Source organism: Mesocricetus auratus, unplaced genomic scaffold (assembly GCF_017639785.1).
Source record: "Mesocricetus auratus isolate SY011 unplaced genomic scaffold, BCM_Maur_2.0 Super-Scaffold_6723, whole genome shotgun sequence".
Classification (NCBI taxonomy): domain Eukaryota; kingdom Metazoa; phylum Chordata; class Mammalia; order Rodentia; family Cricetidae; genus Mesocricetus; species Mesocricetus auratus.
In genome coordinates, this window is record NW_024429183.1 from 6404043 (window position 1) to 6424427 (window position 20385).

The window sequence follows — 20385 nt, forward strand, 5'->3', positions numbered from 1 at the left end:
ACTTAGCAAAAGACTCAAGATGATCAGAGAACCTTGCTGGCTGGGGTGAGGAGGTCCTGAGAAGTTGTCAACCTGAACTGGGCTCTTCCTCAAAAGGAAATGGATGCGTGAAGAAAGAAACAGACTACTCCATCCAAGGTCAAGGGTACGTCTGCAGACAGGCAGGCTCCGAACGCCGGAACAGCAATTTCCCACCCTGTTCCCGATGACACATAGAAAGGAATTAGGAGAGGGCTCTTTTAGATCATGTCTTCTGCCAAACTCAGTCCCCAAGTCGCCAAGCACAGCGAGAGCGGGGATGTTCCGGGCCCACAAAAGATTTCCTATGAGCAGTGTTTGTGCCTGTGCAGATCCTACGAGGTCTCTCGGCAAGTGGCATTCAGACAAAGAATAGGATGGTCAGGATGAAGGCCAGAACTCAGCTCCAGCCAGGTGGGGACTGAGTCCATGGCCCAAGGAAACCAGATGAGGAAGATAGATGCATGCTCACCTCGGTCTGTGCAGCTTCCAACCCCGAATGCAGGGCAGGGGCTGCACCCTCCTAGATTTGAGGCACCGTTAGTTCCGCCTCTCTGACATCATGGAAACAGAGGCCGTGAAGGGCGGAGGTCCAAGCCAAGTGCTCCCCTCCCCATGGCTGCCTGCCTGGCTCTGTGCCGCACTGCTTGCTGGGTCTCTCAACAGAACAAGCTTTATCACTTAGTGCTAAACTCCCTTTTTCTCGGGGAAAGCCTAATCTTAGAGTCACCGTACCCCGTGCCAGCAGCCAGATGGGGTGGCATGCCACAACCTCTGAGCCAAAGACTGAAGGAGGAAAGGGGAAAAGGAAAAGGAAGGGGCTCTTACTGACAACTGAAGCTCAATCTGAAGGCCACTGGGGTCTTCTTGTGCCATTTCTGGGTTAAGAATTACAAAATGATTTTAGGACCTGGGCTGAAATGGAAGTATTTGAGGGGGCACATCGAATTTCCAACAGGATGGATGGAACCAGGATGAGGATGGTTCATTTTAGAAATTACTTCACCTGAAGGGTCCTAGGTCTAACATACAAGAAATACAAAAATTATGATGCGGGAGGTTATTAGAGAAATACCTCCCAGTCTCAGTGGGACCCACATAGTTCTTTTCTTTTATGAAGTCTCTCCCCCCCCTCTGTCTGTCTGTCTCTCTCTCTCACACACACATATACACACACACACATACTTTCCAGACAGAACATCCAACATGAATGAAACTCAATCCGTGTCTCTTTCAAACACTTACACCCCACAGGAATACAAGCAGCACTCACCATCCGTCCTTTCTCACGCACCGTGCGCTTTCTTGGCACTATCTACTTGCTGGTTGATTCCCTGCCGCCACCTGCATCACGAGCATAAATTTGTATCTACGGGTATCTTTTGTTTTGTTGAGGAAGGGTGTCAAGCAACCCAGGGTGGCATGAACTGGCTATGCAGTCCAAGTTAACCTCCAACTGCTTATCTTGCTGCCTCCATCTTCCAAGTACCGGGATTGCGGGCGTGTGCCATCATACCCATCTCCCTGTGGCGGTTTTTTTTTTAATCCCCCACCCCTGCATCGTTCCTTCTTCCTTCACCCTAGTTCTTTCACGTGCCAGCAGGCCCTACCTCTCTCCTCTCCCGCCTCCTAGACCTCGTGGCTCTGTGTTGGAGCCCGTGGTTCTCCCCAGCTCTCCTTGGAGTCTGACACTGGGCTACAGAAGGGAAGGCAGCATGTGCATAGCGCAGTGGGTGGAGGAGAACTGGCAATGTCCACAGACTTCGAATTCTGGGGACGGGAGAAGTGTGGCAAGTTCTGCTGGGGCCAAGCACCCCAGGGACAAGTAAATCGGGTGCGCTGGTGAAGAGGGTGTGTCCCCACCTCCGTTATATTAATGACAAGATGTGACACTCAGGTCTACACAGGCTTCTCTGGACCTGTCACTAGTGCTTTCCCTGACGCTTGACTCTGGGGATTCAATGTGTACTAGAAAACCATGTCGTTGTCAAAAGACAAACTTCTTAAGTTTCACCACTCAATGAGAATCACCAAGACAATCCAACCTCAGGTCATCCCACAGACTCAACTTGTGCACAGTGGAAGCTCCCGTAATTCTTTTGTTGGCCAGCTGCAAGCTATTATGTTTGAAAGAAGAATTACTTAATTATTTCTATAAAGATGATGCTCACTCATTAAAAAAAATTGAAACCATACTCAAAAGTAAAAAGAGGAAGGGAAAAAAACCCCTACAACCTAGAAATAGCTGTCATTAATATATGTGGCCAGCATGGTCATGGCCAACCCTCATATAAACTCTGCAAAACATGGCTGGCTATGGTGCCACATGCCTGCAATCCAAGCACTCATTTGGGAGCCAGAGACCATGGGTCTGCCATGAGGTGGCTCATGCAATAAAATGCTTGCTGGGCAAGCATGCACGGTGGCATGCATCTATCTATAATCCCAATGCTGGAGGTGGAGACAGCAGGATCCTTGGGGCTTGCTGGTCAGCTAACACTAGCTGAGTCAGTGAGCTCCAGCGAGTGAGAGAGACAGAGAGAGAATCCAATATTTACATTACAATTCATAATAGCAGCAAATTTACAGTTATGCAGTGACAACAAAAATAAATTTATGGTTGGGGGCATCACCATGATATGAGGAACTATATTAAATGGGTCACAGCTTTAGGGAGGCTGAGACCCACTGCCATAGAGACAGAGGAAGGGAGCCAGAGGCAAGCAGGACTATCACCAGTGCCTGAGCAAACTAGCTTCAGAGACTGACCCTTACCTTCAGTGACCTGGCCGTGGTACTGACAGACCCTCCTTAGAGCTGAGAGCTGAGTTTGTTGAGCCATCAGGGCACCTCCTTCAGAGACAGTGTTCAGACAAGGCTGGGACAAGGGCTAACATTCAGTTATAAGACCCTAGGAACTGGGTGGACTCTTGGCCCAGGTTAGAGCATCCTGCAAACAGACTCTCAGTCAAGGGACTGAGTTCAGATAACTTACGATTGGCAGTGATTACAGGTAACATTCATGGGAATAGGGAGAGAGATGGGGAGGCCTTTCTCCTCGTTGGCCATCTGAAGGCAAGACGGGTCACCAGCAGCTCCACTAGAGCCACCCACAGAAGCTGGGCCAGGGTTCTCACTGTTGCTGCATCTGCTCTCAATGCCAGTCTGATCTAGAAGGCCATGGGCTTCATTAAAGTAGACTTAAGTGACCTTGAAAGGCTCATTCCAGACAATCTACCCAGTGAAATAAATAGATTATGCTTGTCTCTGTATATTAAAATTTTTAAGAACCCCAAACTCTAAGGCCTTAAGGGGTGGGGAGCCAGTAAACAGGACACCTTCCACCTTGATGGGCACCTGGCAATGCTGTCTATGTGGGTAGCAGAAATTGAATCCTGCTAGGGGCTCTCAAACACAGGCAGACTTGCCTGTAATTCAGAGAGCAGGGGCCATAGGTCCACATGTTCCCTTTAGTCTAACACATGTCTTTCTGGAGCCTAAACCAAGATGGTCTCAGGGCCACAAGCATTCAGGTACGGTCATGGTGTCCATGGAGAGCAGCCTGCAAAGGTAGACGATGCTGGGAGTAGGACAGAGTGGCCACAGCATCTGTTGTAGAATTGCTGGAATCCTTATGCACAAGACTGTCACAGCCAGGAGGAAGAAGTAACCAGCCTGAAGCCAAGTAGCCATAAAGACACAAATTGGCACATGAGTCAAAACTGGCTGCAGAGCCTCTAAAGGTCTCACTCTTTCCATCACAGCCCTCGGGACGGACCAGTGGTGTCAAGGGGAGAGGCAGGATGGGTCAGCCAAGAGACACTGAAGAAGGTGTCAAGGATGCTTGGTGGCAGGGTAAGGGCCAGGAATAAACCCACGAACTGGACACAGGTGACCAGTATGTGAGAAGTATGAGAGGGTCTGGCAGAAGTAGGTAGGAGGGTCTTGATGCTGCAGACGGGTGGGTAGGGAAGACCATCCAGGGTTCCAGGTCCTTAGCCACACCCCAGGTGACATGTTGGAATCATCCCTCTGATGAGCTCAGCAGGCGATGAGTCATGGTGGGGCTAGGATGAGGCCATTCTGGAATCCTAGCTCCCTAGAGGCAACATTGTCTTCCTACTGAGTCTGCTCTGCCAGGAGCCATGAGTGTGTGTGTTTGCATGCACGCGCACGTGTGTATGTGCATGTGTTGGGGAGTCCTGAAGCTTTCTTATGGCTGATGCTATAAGGCTTGACTTAGTATGAGGCTGACAACATGAAGCCTAAGTTCAAAGCCAGCCTTGGCTGTTTGTATACAACGACACCAAAAAAAAAAAAAATGGCCCTATGGGTTTTCTAAGAGTTGTAAAATTCAAAGCAAATAGAATATGCTACAGAAATTGAGTATGGCCCTCAGAGCCACCAAGAGCTGCCATCTGGCCCTTCATCAATAGCGCTTTGCCAAGCCCTGGCTCATGAGTCAGATCCCAGTCTGGGAGTAGACACACAAAAAGATGCTCACATCTGGCTGTGGTGGCAAGCAACACACCTGTCATAGCGGCACTGTGGGTAGGGGGAGGCAGGAGGAGCAGGAACTCAAGGTCATCTTCAGCTATGTAAGAGTTTAAGGCTAGCCTGGATTATGGACTACTTGAGACTGCATGCCACAACAAAAAGCAAAGCAAACAAAACAGAGAGGGGGCTGAAAAGATACTCGCCACCACAAGCTACTGGGGAAATACACATTACAGTGCTACAGAGATACCATTCCATGCCCACTGAGATGACTGTGATGGGAAAGACAGACAATACCAAATGCTGGCAAGGATGATGTCAAACCAATCCTTGTGCATTGGTCTTGTGAAGCAAAAATGTACAGCCATACGGCAAAATCATTCTACAGTCCTTGCCTCCTGCCCTCCTGAGCTGGGGATCAGACCCAGGATCTCGAATGTATTCCAACCATGGAGCTACATCCCTGCCTGTCTGACAGTCTCAAGATGCCAAGCATGCAATGACTGCACAGCTCAGTGGTTCTGTTTCTAGAAATCTGCCTGAGGGGAAAAAGAAAAGCCTAGTCCCACAGAGATAAGCACAAGCCTGTCCAGGAACAAAGTTGATGTCCTTCAATGAAGGAACTGATAGCTGAGTAAGATGAGGTACAGCCATGTGGTGGAAAAAGGAATGAATGCATCCTGTGACAGCCTGGGTCACCTCATGGCCACTGTGCCTAGTGACAGAAGTCAGACACAAGACATACAGTAGGTCAAGTCATAAATTTACTAAAACCATCAAGTTGCATAGTTATGATGGTTAATCTCAATGACATACAGCTTGCACCTCAAATAAGCTGTTTTTAAAATCTATATAATGCCATCTAGGAAGACAGAGGTGAGCAAAGTCAAAGGCGGCATGGTTTGTTAAGAGTTTTGCAACAGGCAGACTTCAGCTCAAATCTGAGCTCTATTTCTACCATCTACCCATTCATCCATCCATCAGCTGTTTATCCACCGATTCTTCACCCACCCACTCACCCATTTATCCATCAACCCACCCATTCGCCTTTCTACCATCTACTTATCCATTCAGCCTCCATTTATCTATCCATTCATTGATTTATCCCATATCCACCTATTTATCTACTCATTCACCTATCCATCTATCACTCACTTACCTACCCATCTTTCATCCAAAAGTTGATGCACTCATCCAGCCATCCCTACCATCCACTTACTCATTTATCCAACCTTCACCCATCTATTCACCTGCCCATCTGCCCACTCACCCACCACCCACCTACTTACTACCCATCCAACAAAGATTATGTGACGCCTTCTATTATAGCGTGCCAAGCTTTGTGCTAAGTCCTAAGGAGACTGTGGTAAGACGGGCAGACAGGTCCTGGGATTTACAGTCTATCGTTTGACTGCTGTCCCTCATCTGCAAAGCAGTAAAATGATAGCTACTTCCAAAGGCTTGCTGTGATTCTCCATGAAAGAACACACATGAGGCACTTAATCTACTTCCTGGCTACACAACTATAGACAGACAACATCACCTACCAAACCGTAGGAGGGAGTGGTCCAGAGCAGGGAAGACTAAGAAAGGCTCTCAGCATTAGTGGCAAAGCACCCCCAGCCAACAATAAACAGAACCAGCAGGCAGAGCCTCCTGCTTTCCTTCTGGCAGAGCCAGGCACTCCATGACTGTCCTCACCCTTTCTGCTTGTCAAGGAAGGGACGTTACCTGGGCAACACCAGCCATCTCTCTGGAAACTGCTCCTGTGGCAGAAGCAGGCACAAGACACTGGGGTTCTCTCACGCCTGAGAGAGTGGAGCCTCTTAGCTCTTCCACAGGAGACAAGCTGTCATCAGGTGGGTGTCCCTCCCCCCACCAGGAGAGGTGTGGCTCAGAATATACTGGAAATGCTCTTCCCAAGGATGGGGGCCACAGCTCTGCTGCTTGCTGCAGCCTCTGAGGCTCGCATGCACACAAGTACGCATGCTCCTTGTCACTTGTCACGGGTACTCTGAGGAGCTGCGGAGGGGAGGACGTCCCTACGGAGAGGGAGCTTAGCAGCTAGGGAGGATGTAGACCGGCTTTGACACTTGATTTCCAGGTCCTGCATGGAGTTACTTGGCCAGTCCGAAAGCTACTGGCCGCAGGGGGCTTCTGACAGTCAACTTAATTACAATCAAATTTAAGTGGAAGCCCAGCTCTTTAGTCACACAATCGCTCTGCAGCTGCTAGTGGCTGCTACACGGGATGGCACAGAGGGAGGACACTGTTGTCACCACAGAAAGCTATGGGGCAGTGCCATGCCCAATGTCCAGCTCATCTGCCTCTCCACAGAAAAGACAACACTGTGCTCAGCACAAGGGGACAGCCTCTTCCTCTACCTGCCTCCTCCCATAGGGAACACAGTTCTCCAAGCCCCCAACTAGTAGGTGAGTCCAGTGTGTACAACCTTGACACTGTCACCTACAAAGTTCACATGAGAACACACACACACACCACACGCATGCACGCACGCACGCCCCTTATAATGTTGAGTAAATTGACACTTTTGTGTTTGGCCACATTCAAAGCAATCCTCTTACATAGGGGGTGCAGGTTGGACAGGCCAACAGGCACCCCACCTCAGGCTTTTCCTCCAAAGTGTGTTTTCACAGTGAAATGTCCCCTATGGGCGCATGTGTTTGGACACTTGGTCCCCAGCCGTTGGTGCTGTTTTGGGAGATGGTGAGACCCTCTGGATGTGGGGCCTCATTGTTGGAAGCGGGTTGTAAGGGTGGAGCATGCAGGCTGCAGGCAGACTCTGCTTCTGGTCCCATCTCTCAACTCCCTCGTTGGCATCGTGTAATAAGCAGCTACCACCTGTCTGCTGTCATGTCTGCTTCCGCATGATGGGCTGTGAGCCCTAACAAATGTCTCCTCCCCGAAGCTGTCTGCCAGGTACTCGATCATGGCGACAGGATAAGTTACCAATTTATGTGGTGTTCCACAGAGTCCCTTCACACCCAGTGAGAAAGGCAAGCTGACCACACCCCTGTCCTGACTCTACACTTGCTATGGGCTGTGCATGTCGGTGCAAGCAGACAAATGGCCTTCTGGGCATATCATACACATGTATGACAATGTCGTAACAAGGTCCATCATCATGTATAATTGACAAGCGAATAAAAGCATAAAAATGCTATAAATGCAACTTTCTTTTATCACAGGGTGGGCCCTTGTGATTTAGAAATATTCAGAGATTAAGGTGAATACTCTGTTTCTCTCTGATGAGAATCTTTCCTTTGTCTCACGCTTGAAAGATGAAATACCCCCCCAGTTACTTTTGGTCATGGTGTTTATCACAGCAACAGAGAACAAGCAGATACTGGAGAAAGCTTGTGACCCTGCTGTCTGGGGACTCCAAGTCTGAGAGACATTCCTGCTGTCTTTGTTGTACATACATGTCCATTATCAAGGTGAAAGTCAGACACCAATGAACTGCCAATCTTCCTGAAGCATACAGTTCCATGGCACTTAGTATATCATGCACAGCTCTCATCCCAAAGGAAACTGAGGACATCCAACAGTCAATGCCTCCTCCCCTCCCAAGAGCTAGTCTCCTGGTTTCTGGACCAGTCATGGGACTGGAGTCATACAAGCACATGGCCTTTGAGCCAGGCTTTTCCCACTCAGCAAGATGGCTTCAGAGTTGAGAGGTGATGGGAGAAGTTCTTCTGCATTTATGTTTCTCTTACTGGTTGATGAATAAAACACTACTGGCCAATAAGGCAGCAAGATAGGCGGGACTGGGTGACAAGGAGAATTCTGGGAAAGGTAGGCAGGAGAGTCAGCCAGTCAGTCACCATGTAAAGACTGGGAAGAAAGGACGTGTGAGGCGTTCTCCAGTAAGATAAGACCACATGGAAATACACAGATTAATAGAAATGGGTTAATAATTAAGTCAGAGAAGCCAATAAGAAGCCCAAGATACTGGCCAACAGTTTTTATAACTAATATAGGGTCTGCGTGTTTATTTGGGACTGAGAGGGACAGCGGTACCTGACGGGCCAGAAAGCTCCAGCAACAGACATGCACCCGAGTGACTGTTGATGTTCATTCCCTCTCATGATGTGGAGTTCATCGTGTGGCCAGGTCAACCACTGCTGGGCTGTGCCCATCTCTGTCTCTGTTCTCTGATAACATCTAGATGGCCACCAACCCATCCTGTGGCCTCTGCTGAACCATGTGGGTCTTCAGGGGACCTAGATTTGGCCAGTAATCACTGCATGCTCACCCACTGGTCCTGCTCATCAGAGGAATTTATCCATTTTTTTCCAGGTGTAGGGGACAGGAAGGGACATAAAGCACTCGTAACAATGGCTACTCACAAGAGCAGCTGTGGTACATGATGGGTTGTGATGAATATCACTAGAACATCATCACTCTTCCTTTAGGAGGAATCTGTACTGGTCAGGCTCCATACTAAATACCTAACATGTTAGCTGTGTGTGTGTGTGTGTACATGTGTATGTGTGTGCTTGCCCACATATATACACACACACAGGCACACATATGTGTGAGGGTACAAAAGGAGGCCAGAGGTCAGCCTTGAGTGTCATTCTTCGGTTGTCCATCTTGTTTTCTGAGACAGGGTCTCTCACTGGCCTGGAACTTAACCAATGAGCAAGTAGGAATCCACCCGTCAACACTGGGATCTCAAAAGCACACTGCCATGCCTGGCTTTTTGTTGTTTTTTGAAACAGGGTTTCTCTGTGTAACACCTCTGGCTGCCCTAGAACTTGCTTTATAGACCAGGCTGACCTCAAACTCACAGAGATCCACCAGCCTCTGACTTCTAAGTGCTAGGATTAAAGGTGTGCACCACCACCACCTGGTTCATGCCTGGGTTCAAAGGACTGGATTCAGTTCAGTCTCTAAGCTTGCAAAACAAGCTTTACTTTTACTAAGCTCTCCCCCTAGGCCCTCACATTAACTTCTGTAATCTCAACAGTTATCTCAGAAAGGTGAGCCCTACTTTATAGATGAGAAAATGGAGGCTAAATGGTTAAGCCACACAGCTAGTCTTAATAGGAGAACTAGAATAGCCAAGTTTACAATCTGAGTGTCTTGACCTCATGCCATCAAGTAGGGCTCGAGAGATGGCTCAGCAGTCAAGAGCACTGGCTCCTCTTCTCAAGGCCCTGAATCCCAGCACCCACATGGTGGTTCACAACCATCTGTACCTACAATCCTAGGGGGTCTGACTGATGCTGCGGGCACCAGGCACAGACATATATGCAATAAACATCCATTCATGTAAAATAAATACAGTAATAACTTTAAAAACCTGTGCCTTTCTGTCAGTTGGAGAGCCTAGCTTATGTGTGCCTGAGACAGCAGCTCCTGAGGAGATGGGTACTTTGTCTGGAAAAGGACACAGCTTAGGCTCTCAGCCTCCTAAGTGACCACCATAGGCAGCTTCCCTGTAGCTATTATTGCTGCCAAGGAAACAGCAAGACCCAGGTGGGTGTCCTGCTCTACTGGCTCTGGGCATCAGCTGGTTGCCTGGGTAACCATGAGTCTGGCTGGTGAGTGGATGACCCACCTAGGTGTCAGGCTCCCTGCTGGGTACCACATCCCACTTGCACTGCATCCCAGGCACAAACTTGATAATCACACAGATGCATTATGCTTCCCACTGAGTTCATATTGCTTGGAGACAGGGACGAGGCTTCCACTTTCTCTGCAATATTGTACACAATAGCTGAGCCCCTTGATGTAATGAAATGGCTGATGGTGTAGTCTGCTCAAGGCAGGGAAGAGAATCATAAATCTCAGCATCAGTACCAGAGGCACATCCTTCAAACAACTGTCATGGACCGGGAACCCTGGGGATCTGGACCAAAGGCAGTATTGGTCTTGCAGATCTGGACAGAGGCTGGCTGTCTGCACCAAGGGCTGTCAGGAAACCCTGGAGACTCCAGAGCCCTGTAAGAAGTCATATCCAACCCCCATGCCTGCTGAGTGGTTGTGGGGCAGACACATCCCAACCTATGGCACACATCAGGCAGTGATGGAAGGGACCTCTCTTGTCCAAGATCACCCTGCTGCTAGTGTGGGTTGGGAGTTATAGCCCAGTTGTTATAACTCTGGGCATCTGACTGTGACCTTATTAGGAAATAGGGTCTTTGCAGATGGGATGGAGTAAGATGAGGTCATGCTGGACTAGGCTGGGTCCTGAACTGGTGCCCTTGCAAAAATGCCACATGGAAACTATCTCATTCTCATTTATTTTCTCTCTCTCTCTCTCTCTCTCTCTCTCTCTCTCTCTCTCTCTCTCTCCTCCCTCCTTTTACCTCCCCCCCACACACAATGCCACATGTACAGAGCAGACACAGCAGGGAACGGAGCTGCATGGCCAGAAGGAAGGAGGGCCAAGGGTCCAAGGGTTGCTTGCAGTCCCCAAAGTCTGAACAGTCAGGCAAAGATGCCCTCAGAAGACTTCAAGGGAGCAAGGCCATGTTTACACCTTGACTCTGGCCCCAGAGCTATGAGACAGTGAATTCTAAGTTTTTTTGTTTTGTTTATATGTTTGTTTTTTGTTTTAAGAGACAGTTGGATTTGGGAAACTCATATGCCTGAGGAGCAGCAGGTGAGGGCTGGCTTGCGGCCCAGGGCCCTGGTCCCTTGATTCTAGCTGTCCCTTGAGTCAGGCTGATCCATCTATTCCTATCACTTCACCAAGGCGTCACAGAGAGACTCCCTCAGCTCATCCTCCGTGGTATGTGCTGGGTTCTCTTTCCCTTAGTTCTGGCAGTCTGTCCCCTCTGACTCCTCAGTGGACTGTGGGATCTGCATTACCACCCCAAAGCCCGCCTCGGCCCTTGCTGTAAGGTACAAGTCCTAGCTCTGTGTGGCCTCAAGCAAGCTGGGCCCAGCCACGCCCAACCCTCTACACCTGCTTCATCCGTGATGTCAGAGGCAGTTACCTGGGGACCTGGTAGGCTGCAGGAAGTATTTCCAGGAGAATTCGGACAGGGACGTCAGCCTCAGCTGACGTACAGTCCTTGGCAAAGAGAAGCCACAGGGGAGAGTCCACCCTGCATCTTCCTTTCACAACAGCAGACACCGTCAAACCACCCACAAATCAAGGCTCCTTCCCACAACATTCCCCAATACTGACGCCTATCCTGAAAACCCTCCTAAGACCCTCAGTCCTGGCTACATACCAGAAACATCCATCCTAAGGCTTAAGAGACTCCATACTCAGGTAGACTCCTCCAGCCTGTTGTATTGTAGATGAGAGGTACCTAATTATTGAGTGGGTACCAAATGAGTATACGTGTACACACCCATGCTCACAATAGCATCATTCACAAAAGCCAACAGGTGGAAGCAACCCATGTTCACAAGCTCATGAACCAACTGTGGTACATATACAAACGTTGGAGTATTACGCAGCCTTCAAAAGGAAGGAAATGTTGACTCGTGCTATGGCACACATGACCTGAAAGCCATTCTGCTGAGTGACATATGGCCAAGTCTCCTGTGATTCCGCTCACGTTAAGGTTCTGAGAGTTGTCAGCTCTCAGGGGACAACATGTAGGATGGCAGTCGTTGGGGTGGGGACAGGGAAATAGGGCATTATTTCTGAATGGGGATAGAGCCCCCATTTGGGAAGACAAGGCTAGTGGTGATGGCAACATGACAGTGAGGGTGCACTCGTTATACGAGCAGGTGGCAGGCGGGACGGGCACTTTGCGGAAGCCTCATCTGAGTCACCTCCCACCTTCTTCACACTCAAGCACACCGAGGAGCTCTGAGGTCCCCGTGTCAGTTACAGCCAGTTTCAGAATCCATGCTCCGTCATACGCAGGTCCGAGCACCTGGCTCTGCTTTTTCAACACCTGCTGGGAACTACTCCAAACCAGTTCCTGCTGCTTTCCCTCCTGCCTGCTTCTGCAAGTCACCTCACCCACAGTCCCAGAGGCAGGGCGTCCTAGAAGATATCAAAATGAGGCCCGTTGAGGTCTTACTACCCAACCTCAACTTGGGGGGGGGTCACTCACAGTGCCTTGGCTTGGAGACCTCCATCACAGACATTCTTGACTGACCAGGGTCCTACTCATGACAAGCCCTTGCACCCTGACAGGCTGTAGCGGGGCCTCTCGCCAAACACTAAAGGCAGGTGGAGTTGCTCAGCGCAAACACTTGTCATGGTTTAGCTTCACTGTCAACTTGCAGGGTTTGGAATCACCTGGGAAACACACCTGGGGCATATCTTACAAAGGTTTTTTCCAAAGAGATCTGACTGGGATGGGAAGACCCACAGTTACTGCAGCTGTACCATATCCCGGGCTGGGGTCCCAAATGGAATAAAACGGAGCTGAGCACCAGCATCCCCCTCTCCCTCCGCTTCCTGACTGCGGATGCCACGTGTCCAGCTGCCTCAGGTTGTTGCCGCCACGTCTTCCCTGCCATCGTGGACTGTATGCCGAAGCTATGAGCCAACATAAACCCTTAATTTTTTTTTTAGATTTACTTATTTTATGTGCATGAGTGTTTTGCCTCTGTGCATGTATGCACACTGTGTTTGTCAAAACCCTGGAACTGGAGTTACAGTTAAGAAAGGCACCACATGGGTTCTGGATGACAGGACTTGGAGAAGGATCTTGGTCTCAAATGTACAGTTGGCTTCTGTGTGCTTTTTGACAGTCCGCGATATTAGCCCTGGATGTAGAATGAGGCGTGATCCTTGTGCCTTGTCCTGACCTCATGCCAGGCAACTGTATTTTCCGGGATAGAGTTGGGGTTCAGACAGTAACACTGAGAACCCCAGGAAAACCCAAATTCAAAGCCACCAGTATGAGAGGAGGGGACACGACAGAGAAATCCAGGGGTCACATTCAAGCATTGGAATTTGAACTAAAGGCTCTGAGGGACACAGCAACGGGGTCTGATGAGGACAGATGGAGCTGTCAGACTCTGAGGTGGAATTCAGGCCTGGCTACACTGAGAAAATTATTTAATCTGAGGGTCAGTTCTATTCTTTGTGAAATGTCACCTCCCAGGGACACTGCGCAGCTTAGACAAGATGACAGATGCAATGGAGGGAATCTAGTAGTCACTCATCAAACACTCATTGTGCTTCCCTTCTCTGGCTGCCAAAGCCTGGGTTGCGTTAGTGTCACCAGGAGGGAATGTTGGTATGATGTAGTGTACAGTGGCCTTACTCCGGTTCATGGCTTAGATCTGAATTTGTTTATTATTTGAGGTAGGGTCACATGTAGCCAGACTGGCCTTGAATTCACTGCATAACTAAGAGTGACCTAGAACGCCTGACCCTCCTGACTGCACTTCCCAAATTCCTGGATTACAGGTGTACACCACTGCCCCTGGTTTATGAAGTGTGGGGAATTGAACTCAAGGCCTTGCGTATGCTCGACACACACTGGACCAACTGAACCACACCCCACCTCACAATCAGACCCTCTAAGCAGCCATGTGATTGGAGCCTGTGAGCCGCTCTTTGAGAACCAATGAGGCAGGGATTCAAAATCCTTGTCCGAATTGGTTGGGAGGCTGGGACAGCGGAGATCTGTGCTTAGACTTCAACAAGAGCCTTACAAACTAGCACCCACAGATGCCTGCTGCCATCTTGGCAGTGTCAAGGTCCTGGAAACCTCTCGCATCTAAGGACAGACACAGCCCTTGTAGACAGTCTGGCTCAAGCATCTAGAGATCTACACTGTTTTTTCTTCCATTCAAGGAACACAATGCTGCCACCACATAGCAGCTGTTAGAAGTGAACTTGTGTCCCCATGAGTGGATATCTCTGCCTGTCTGCATCCTGAAAACTCAAAGCACCCCATGCCATAAGGGCCTCGGGTTTTTGACACCAACGCTAGCCAATTAGCCTCTCCCCAAGCCTCCCCTTCCCTGGACCTGTGCGACTGACCCACTGGGTCTGCCTGATCACCTCTGGAAGGGTGAGGGCAAATTCCTCTGTGGGGACAGTTGTGGCTGCTCTTTTAAGTCTCTGTTTAGCCTCGTTTCCAAGCCAATGGGCGGGCAGGAGTCACTGAGGCCAACACAGAACGGCAAGCCACCGTCATCTCCTCCACTGGGTCACTCAACCACCATGCCACCCTGAAAGCAAGACAGCATCCCCAGATCAGAGCACCCCACTGCCACCACAGCCTCCTGAGGAACAGAGGTCATGTCAAATGATGACGCTGCCTTCTGGTTATGTCTGGAAAACTCATCCACAAAGAGAAGGAGGGGGGAAAAATCAAATAAAATTCTGCCTTAAAGGGTAGAAAGCGGGCTTACCCACAAACCATGTATGTGAAAACCCTCCCTGTGCGGCTCGGTGACTCATCGGTCCCCATCAAAGCGTGTGCTGATGACACATGGAAGCTCCAGTCCCCTCCTTGCTTGGGAGGAAAACAACCCACGGATGCCACTTCTTTTCAGAATGCTGGGAGAACCACCATGCTGCTCCCGGGAACCAGGCAGGGGAGGGGATCTCAGAAAGTCAGGTCCCTAGAGGTGCTGGAGAAGGACAGGAGGGTTCAAGGGCAGGCTTGGAGGCCAAGAACATGGTGAAGGCCCAGCTCCTCCATCTTCTATCATGTATATATATGTGTGTGTTATGCACGTACACGTGAGTGAGGGCTTGGAAACTGTCACCTGGAGTTCCTTCCTTCCTTCCTTCCTTCCTTCCTTCCTTCCTTCCTTCCTTCCTTCCTTCCCTCCCTCCCTCCCTCCCTCCCTCCCTCCCTCCCTCCCTCCCTCCCTCCCTCCGTCCCTCCGTCCCTCCCTCCCTCCCTCCCTCCCTCCGTCCCTCCCCAGATGAGGTCTCTCACTAGGACATGGAACTTGCTGACTGGGTGAGGCTGGCTGGTTAGTGAGACCTGGGGAATCTGTCTGTCTCTGCCCCTCCAGTGTTGAGGTTACAAGCAAGTATTGGGGGGGGTGTCTGAGGGTGAAATTCAGGTCCTCTTTCGTGCTGAGAGCCATATTCCCCTCCCCTTCCCCAATCTCTAGCTTTGCTGCATGGGGCAAGTAACTGTATCTATCCGGTCTGGGTTCCAGATGTTTAGCCTATGGAATAGGAAAAAAAAAATCACCAAATCTCCGGGGTGAGGACTGGATTTCAAAGCTCATTGTGCTGTTTGTCGACAGGAGACACTCAAGTTCTCTCCTTGGTCCTTTTGGGAACCGGGTTTCCCAGTGTGGATGTCAGTGAATTCCTAAAGATCCAAAGCCCCGTCTAGCTGCTCTGAGCCCAATCCGGCAGCACTTCTTCACCCGTAGCCTGACCTCTGTTACCTGGACTCCACAGGGTCGGTCAGTGGCCTTCCATTGGACAAATGCCCAAGAAAGAAGCAGCGGCAAGAAGCAAGTACTTGTTTGGCGCACACCTTCAAAGGTGAAGTCCAGAGCCATCAGGCTCCACTGCTTTTGGACTTAAAAAAAGTATGGCAGGGTGACCAAGGAGGTACTCTGTGTGACCAACGAGGCTGCTCAACGCATAGCAGCCAAGAGGCCGAGGGAAGAACAGGGAAAAGGGAGAGGGGACAGGGCCCTAACTCCTAAAATGCCCATCCATTCTCAATAATGTTGTCAAATCCTGTGTGAGTCTGTCAAGTTACTGACCCACTCAGGATGCCAGAAACTAATAGAAGCAGTGGGTATGCAACTGTTCAGGAAAAAGAGTGGTCAGCCTCCGCTCGTGGTGACTATACGGTGACCATAAACATGCCCCACAGCCTGGCGGCTCACTCCCACGCACCCACGGTAGGAATGTGGGCACAGACACCAGAGTGTTCCTGTCTGTACCAGGCCTAGCTAGACATGTCCTGTCTCAGAGGATTAACAAGCTGAGACACACCCACAGCAGAACAAAAAACGTCACCCAGCATGAACAGAATACAGCGTCACTACAAAAGAACACGTCTTAAGTCTCACAAACCCGATGTTCAGCCTCCAAGCCCAAGGCACAAATAAGTCCATTTACAATACTGAGTTCAAGCAGGCCAAACTAATCATAGGCGCTGCTAGGAGCGTGGGCACTGGAGACCCACTGTGGGTCATCCCACCCCAGGGTCCCTAGGAGTGTGGGCACTGGAGACCCACTGTGGGTCATCCCACCCCAGGATCCCTGGAGAGAGCTCTCTGGGTCACCTCTTTTGATCTGGATGCTTCTCTCTGGGCTACTGGGAAGGACAGAAGAGTCTGTAACAAGCTTCATCTGGGGGCACCTGTTCATAATGCCATCTCAACCACCCGGGAAGCCATGGCAGGAGGATGGCAAATTGAAGCAACTTAGCGAGATGCCCTCTCCGAAACAAACACCACATCACCGGCTGAGGAGACGGCACAGTGACCCAGTACTTACTCTCCTAACACAGAATCCCCAGCACAGGGGAGATAGGTGAGAGGGTGGGAAGGAGGAAAGCGGACAGGAAGGAAAAGGGGGATGCGGGGAAGTGGGAACACCGCAGGTTCAGCATGGGGTGCTGTCCCTCACCTCCATGACTTCCTATCTATAACTCTGCCAAACTGTGACCGAAGAAGCTGGAAGGAAGGGACAAAGCTAACGCAGGCCACATCCCAAACCCGGCCGTGTCCATGAGAGAGACACTGAACCAACAACTCCCCCCTCACCCCCGTTTGTTTTTTTTTGTTGTTGTTGTTGTTTTGGTTTTGATGCAGGGTTTCTCTGTAGCTTTGGAGGCTGTCCTGGAACTCGTGCCGTAGACCAGCCTGGCCTGGAACTGACAGAGATCCACCTGTCTCTGTCTCACTTGTGGGGATTAAGGGTGTGTGTGTGCCACTACCTCCCTGGTCCCTGTGTTCTTTCCCCTCACCCTTTAAGATGGGCTTCTAAGACATCACCCAGCATGGTTCCCAACATTAGTCGGTGTCAAGTAATTGTTTTCTCTGCCATAATGGAAGCTTGGGAGCATGGCTCTCCTCCCCAAGGCCACCCAACCTCTGCCACTTGTTAGTTTCAATCCCAGGAGTTGCCCTTGTTGTTAGTTACGGGGACCCCAGTGACTCTGAGGGACCGCATTGAGGCTGTAAGACACTGGAGACGAGTGGCCTGGGCCACTAAAGGCCTCCATGCTTGGGTCCTCCTGAGCCAATCACCTTTGTTCCCTGGGTCACCCCAGGGCTTTCCTGCAGTGCTGGAGTAGGGTGGCCTCTCACAGCTCAACTTTTACAAGGCTCCTAGAGTCCCTCTGATGTTTCTGGGACTGAATGCCCAGAGCTAACCTGGACAGGCAAGGCAGGCATGTGGCGAGGCAGAACACACGGAGCCACACAAGAGTGCTGATGCAGCCACTGGGAAGTGAGGAGCCAGGCCAGGTCTGGGCACTGAGTACAAGGGAGTGTGGTACATCACCTGGGCAGGTGTGGGAGCCAGGTCTGACTGGGGCTATGCTGGCCGGCAGCCAAGAACAGGTGACCAGCCAGTCAACCAGTAACCCTCAACACATCTGTAAGGCCTGGAAGGAAATGCAAAGCTCTCCTTCGTGTGTATTCTAGACACACAGTACTGAGGACGGACTGGGTCTGTGAAAGCTAACTGTCTGGGAAGGAAGGGAGATAGCCTCATGCCTCCTCCCCCAGCTATCAGACTACTGAAACAATGGGCCCAAAGCAACTAGAATTTCTCCCAGGGAATCCACGCAGAGAGAAAGAAAAGGCTGGAGTCAGGGTGTCAGTCAGATCCCTTGGTGAGAATGCACACAGTTATGACAACTCTCAGACCACCTCACAGGCAAGTCTGGAGCAGAGACAATGGTGGGTCAGTGATTGATGGGGCCACCCTTCAACAAAGACTGCTTAGTTTGCATGCATCTCTAGCTCAAACTTCATGTCAGTGTTTTGATGATGGACTTGGGTAGGGGGAGCTACTGTGTCTGCTTAATTGGTATACAGAAAGCGTTGGGCAAGCCTGGAGGGTTAGGCTGCCAGGGCCCAGTATCTAAGCCTAACAATCCAGTAGCTACTGATAGGTCACATGTGCTTATGGGGTTTTGAGTGCGTGACAAAGTGTGTGTTCTGCACGCGATGTCTGGAGCTATGCTCCAGGCCGGGGAAGGAAGACTGGGTTCTGGACTCCAGGCAGGCCTCTGTTCAAAGGCTATATGACTGGGCAAATGCAGGCGTAATTTCTCAGTCCCAATATCCACATGTGAAACAGGGACACAGGAGAAGCAGGCCTTCCCTGCAGCAGTGATGCTAAGCCATGAGAGGCCAGGCACTGGCTCAGTGCAGACTGAGTGTGCGCTGACTACCTGCTGCTTTGCGACTAGGGGTGTGTCTGGATACTCCAGCAGAAGATCCACAGATCAGAGAGGAAAGAGAAGTCCAAGCCACAGCACAGAATCCGGGGATGGGTCCTTCCCAGGGTGACATCCTGGCCAAGGAGAGACAGAGCCAGGGTGATAGCGTTTATACAGAGCCCCAAGCTTCCCATGCCAGGAGTGCTCTGGCTTGGCCTTCAACAAGAAGTGCGAGATGAAGTGTCACCTCAGGGCCTTGTGTCATCCTGACCTGGTGTCCCAGCAATCCTGGCACAGGCCAGGCCTCCTCCCTGTGTGAAGTATAGGGTAAGAGCAGCAAAGAGCCTATGCAGGGACCTTAACAGTGACGGCCCCCGACCAGGGGCTCTGAACACACACAGGTCCATCCCCGCTGCAAGGCAACTTCTAAGAAGCCACTTGTCCTTGGCGATGACTTCATTCTCTTGGGCTCCAGCCCCTCTTCTATAAGTCGAGAGGGACAAAGGTTTCGAAGAACCATCCTGAGGTTCAAGGCAACAAATGTGTGTGGAACACAGACATAGGGTGTTCAAGAGCCTAGGAAACCCTGTGGGGCCAACACTAGTAGGAAGTCTTTGTGAGGATTTACTGGTCTTCCAGGAGGCCAGATGAGGTGGGGAGGGGGTGTGGCAGGGGCACTGGTTTCTACAGACCTGCTTCATTTCCCTCGAAAACAATAGGTTCTCCGATCTTCACAAAGACTCAGTAGGTGAGGTGCTCCCGACACCCCATTTCACAGAGAAGCAAACCGAGGCATCCGTCGCAAGTCTCCGTCCACTGACAACACACGAATACAATAGCTGCCCTCATACACTAAAGCACTTTTCCTTTTTCAACCTCCAAAGCACAACGGGGGGGCGCAGAGGCCTGAACAGGGGTGGCTGTGAGGTCATGCCTTCCAGGGACTTGGGAAAGCCTGTTAGGGAGAAGTAGACAGCTGTGGCCATGTGTATGCAAAGGCCCTCGTGTCTGGCCGGCTCTTGTTACACGCCCCACCTGTGCCCTGTCCCCTGGCCTGCTGTGTTTTCAGTGACTCACTTTCTCTCAAGAACACAATCATTGCGGGTTTTATGACTCCTGTGCAATGGCCTCTGAACCACACCAGGAAGCCAAGGCCAAGCTGCAGAGCCTCAGTTGCCTAGGGGAGGGCAAGGCACCTGGCTAAGGGTTCATCACCAGCCATAACACTCCTCAAGGTATCCAGGCAGGCTTGCCCCTCATGGCTGTGTGCACTGGAGCCTCTCGTCTCCAGAGCCCAGAGAGAAACACAGGCTGGTTTCTCACAGTTTTGTAATCATATGCTGTGCCCTCACAGCCTGGAACACCACTGGTGTCACACAGCCTAGGCTGTCCCCTCACAGCATTGTTACACACGTGGCCTAGTTAGTGCACACCGTGGCCTGTCCTTTTACAGTAACATATATCTGGGTGGGTCATTCTTTTTTTTTTTTTTATCTTGAACACATGTTAGGCCTTTCTTCTTATGGCCTAGTACAATACAACAAGCCTGTCCCCTCATAGGGTTGTATAACAGGTCTCCCTACAGTCT

At 50.6% G+C, this 20385-nt stretch overlaps 1 protein-coding gene across 1 annotated transcript in view; it reads right to left on the reverse strand.

The window, feature by feature from the left end:
- The window catches only part of LOC101831493 (c-Maf inducing protein), a 190723-nt gene that overhangs the window by 45087 nt on the left and 125251 nt on the right, over positions 1-20385 (reverse strand). The window lies entirely within an intron of this gene.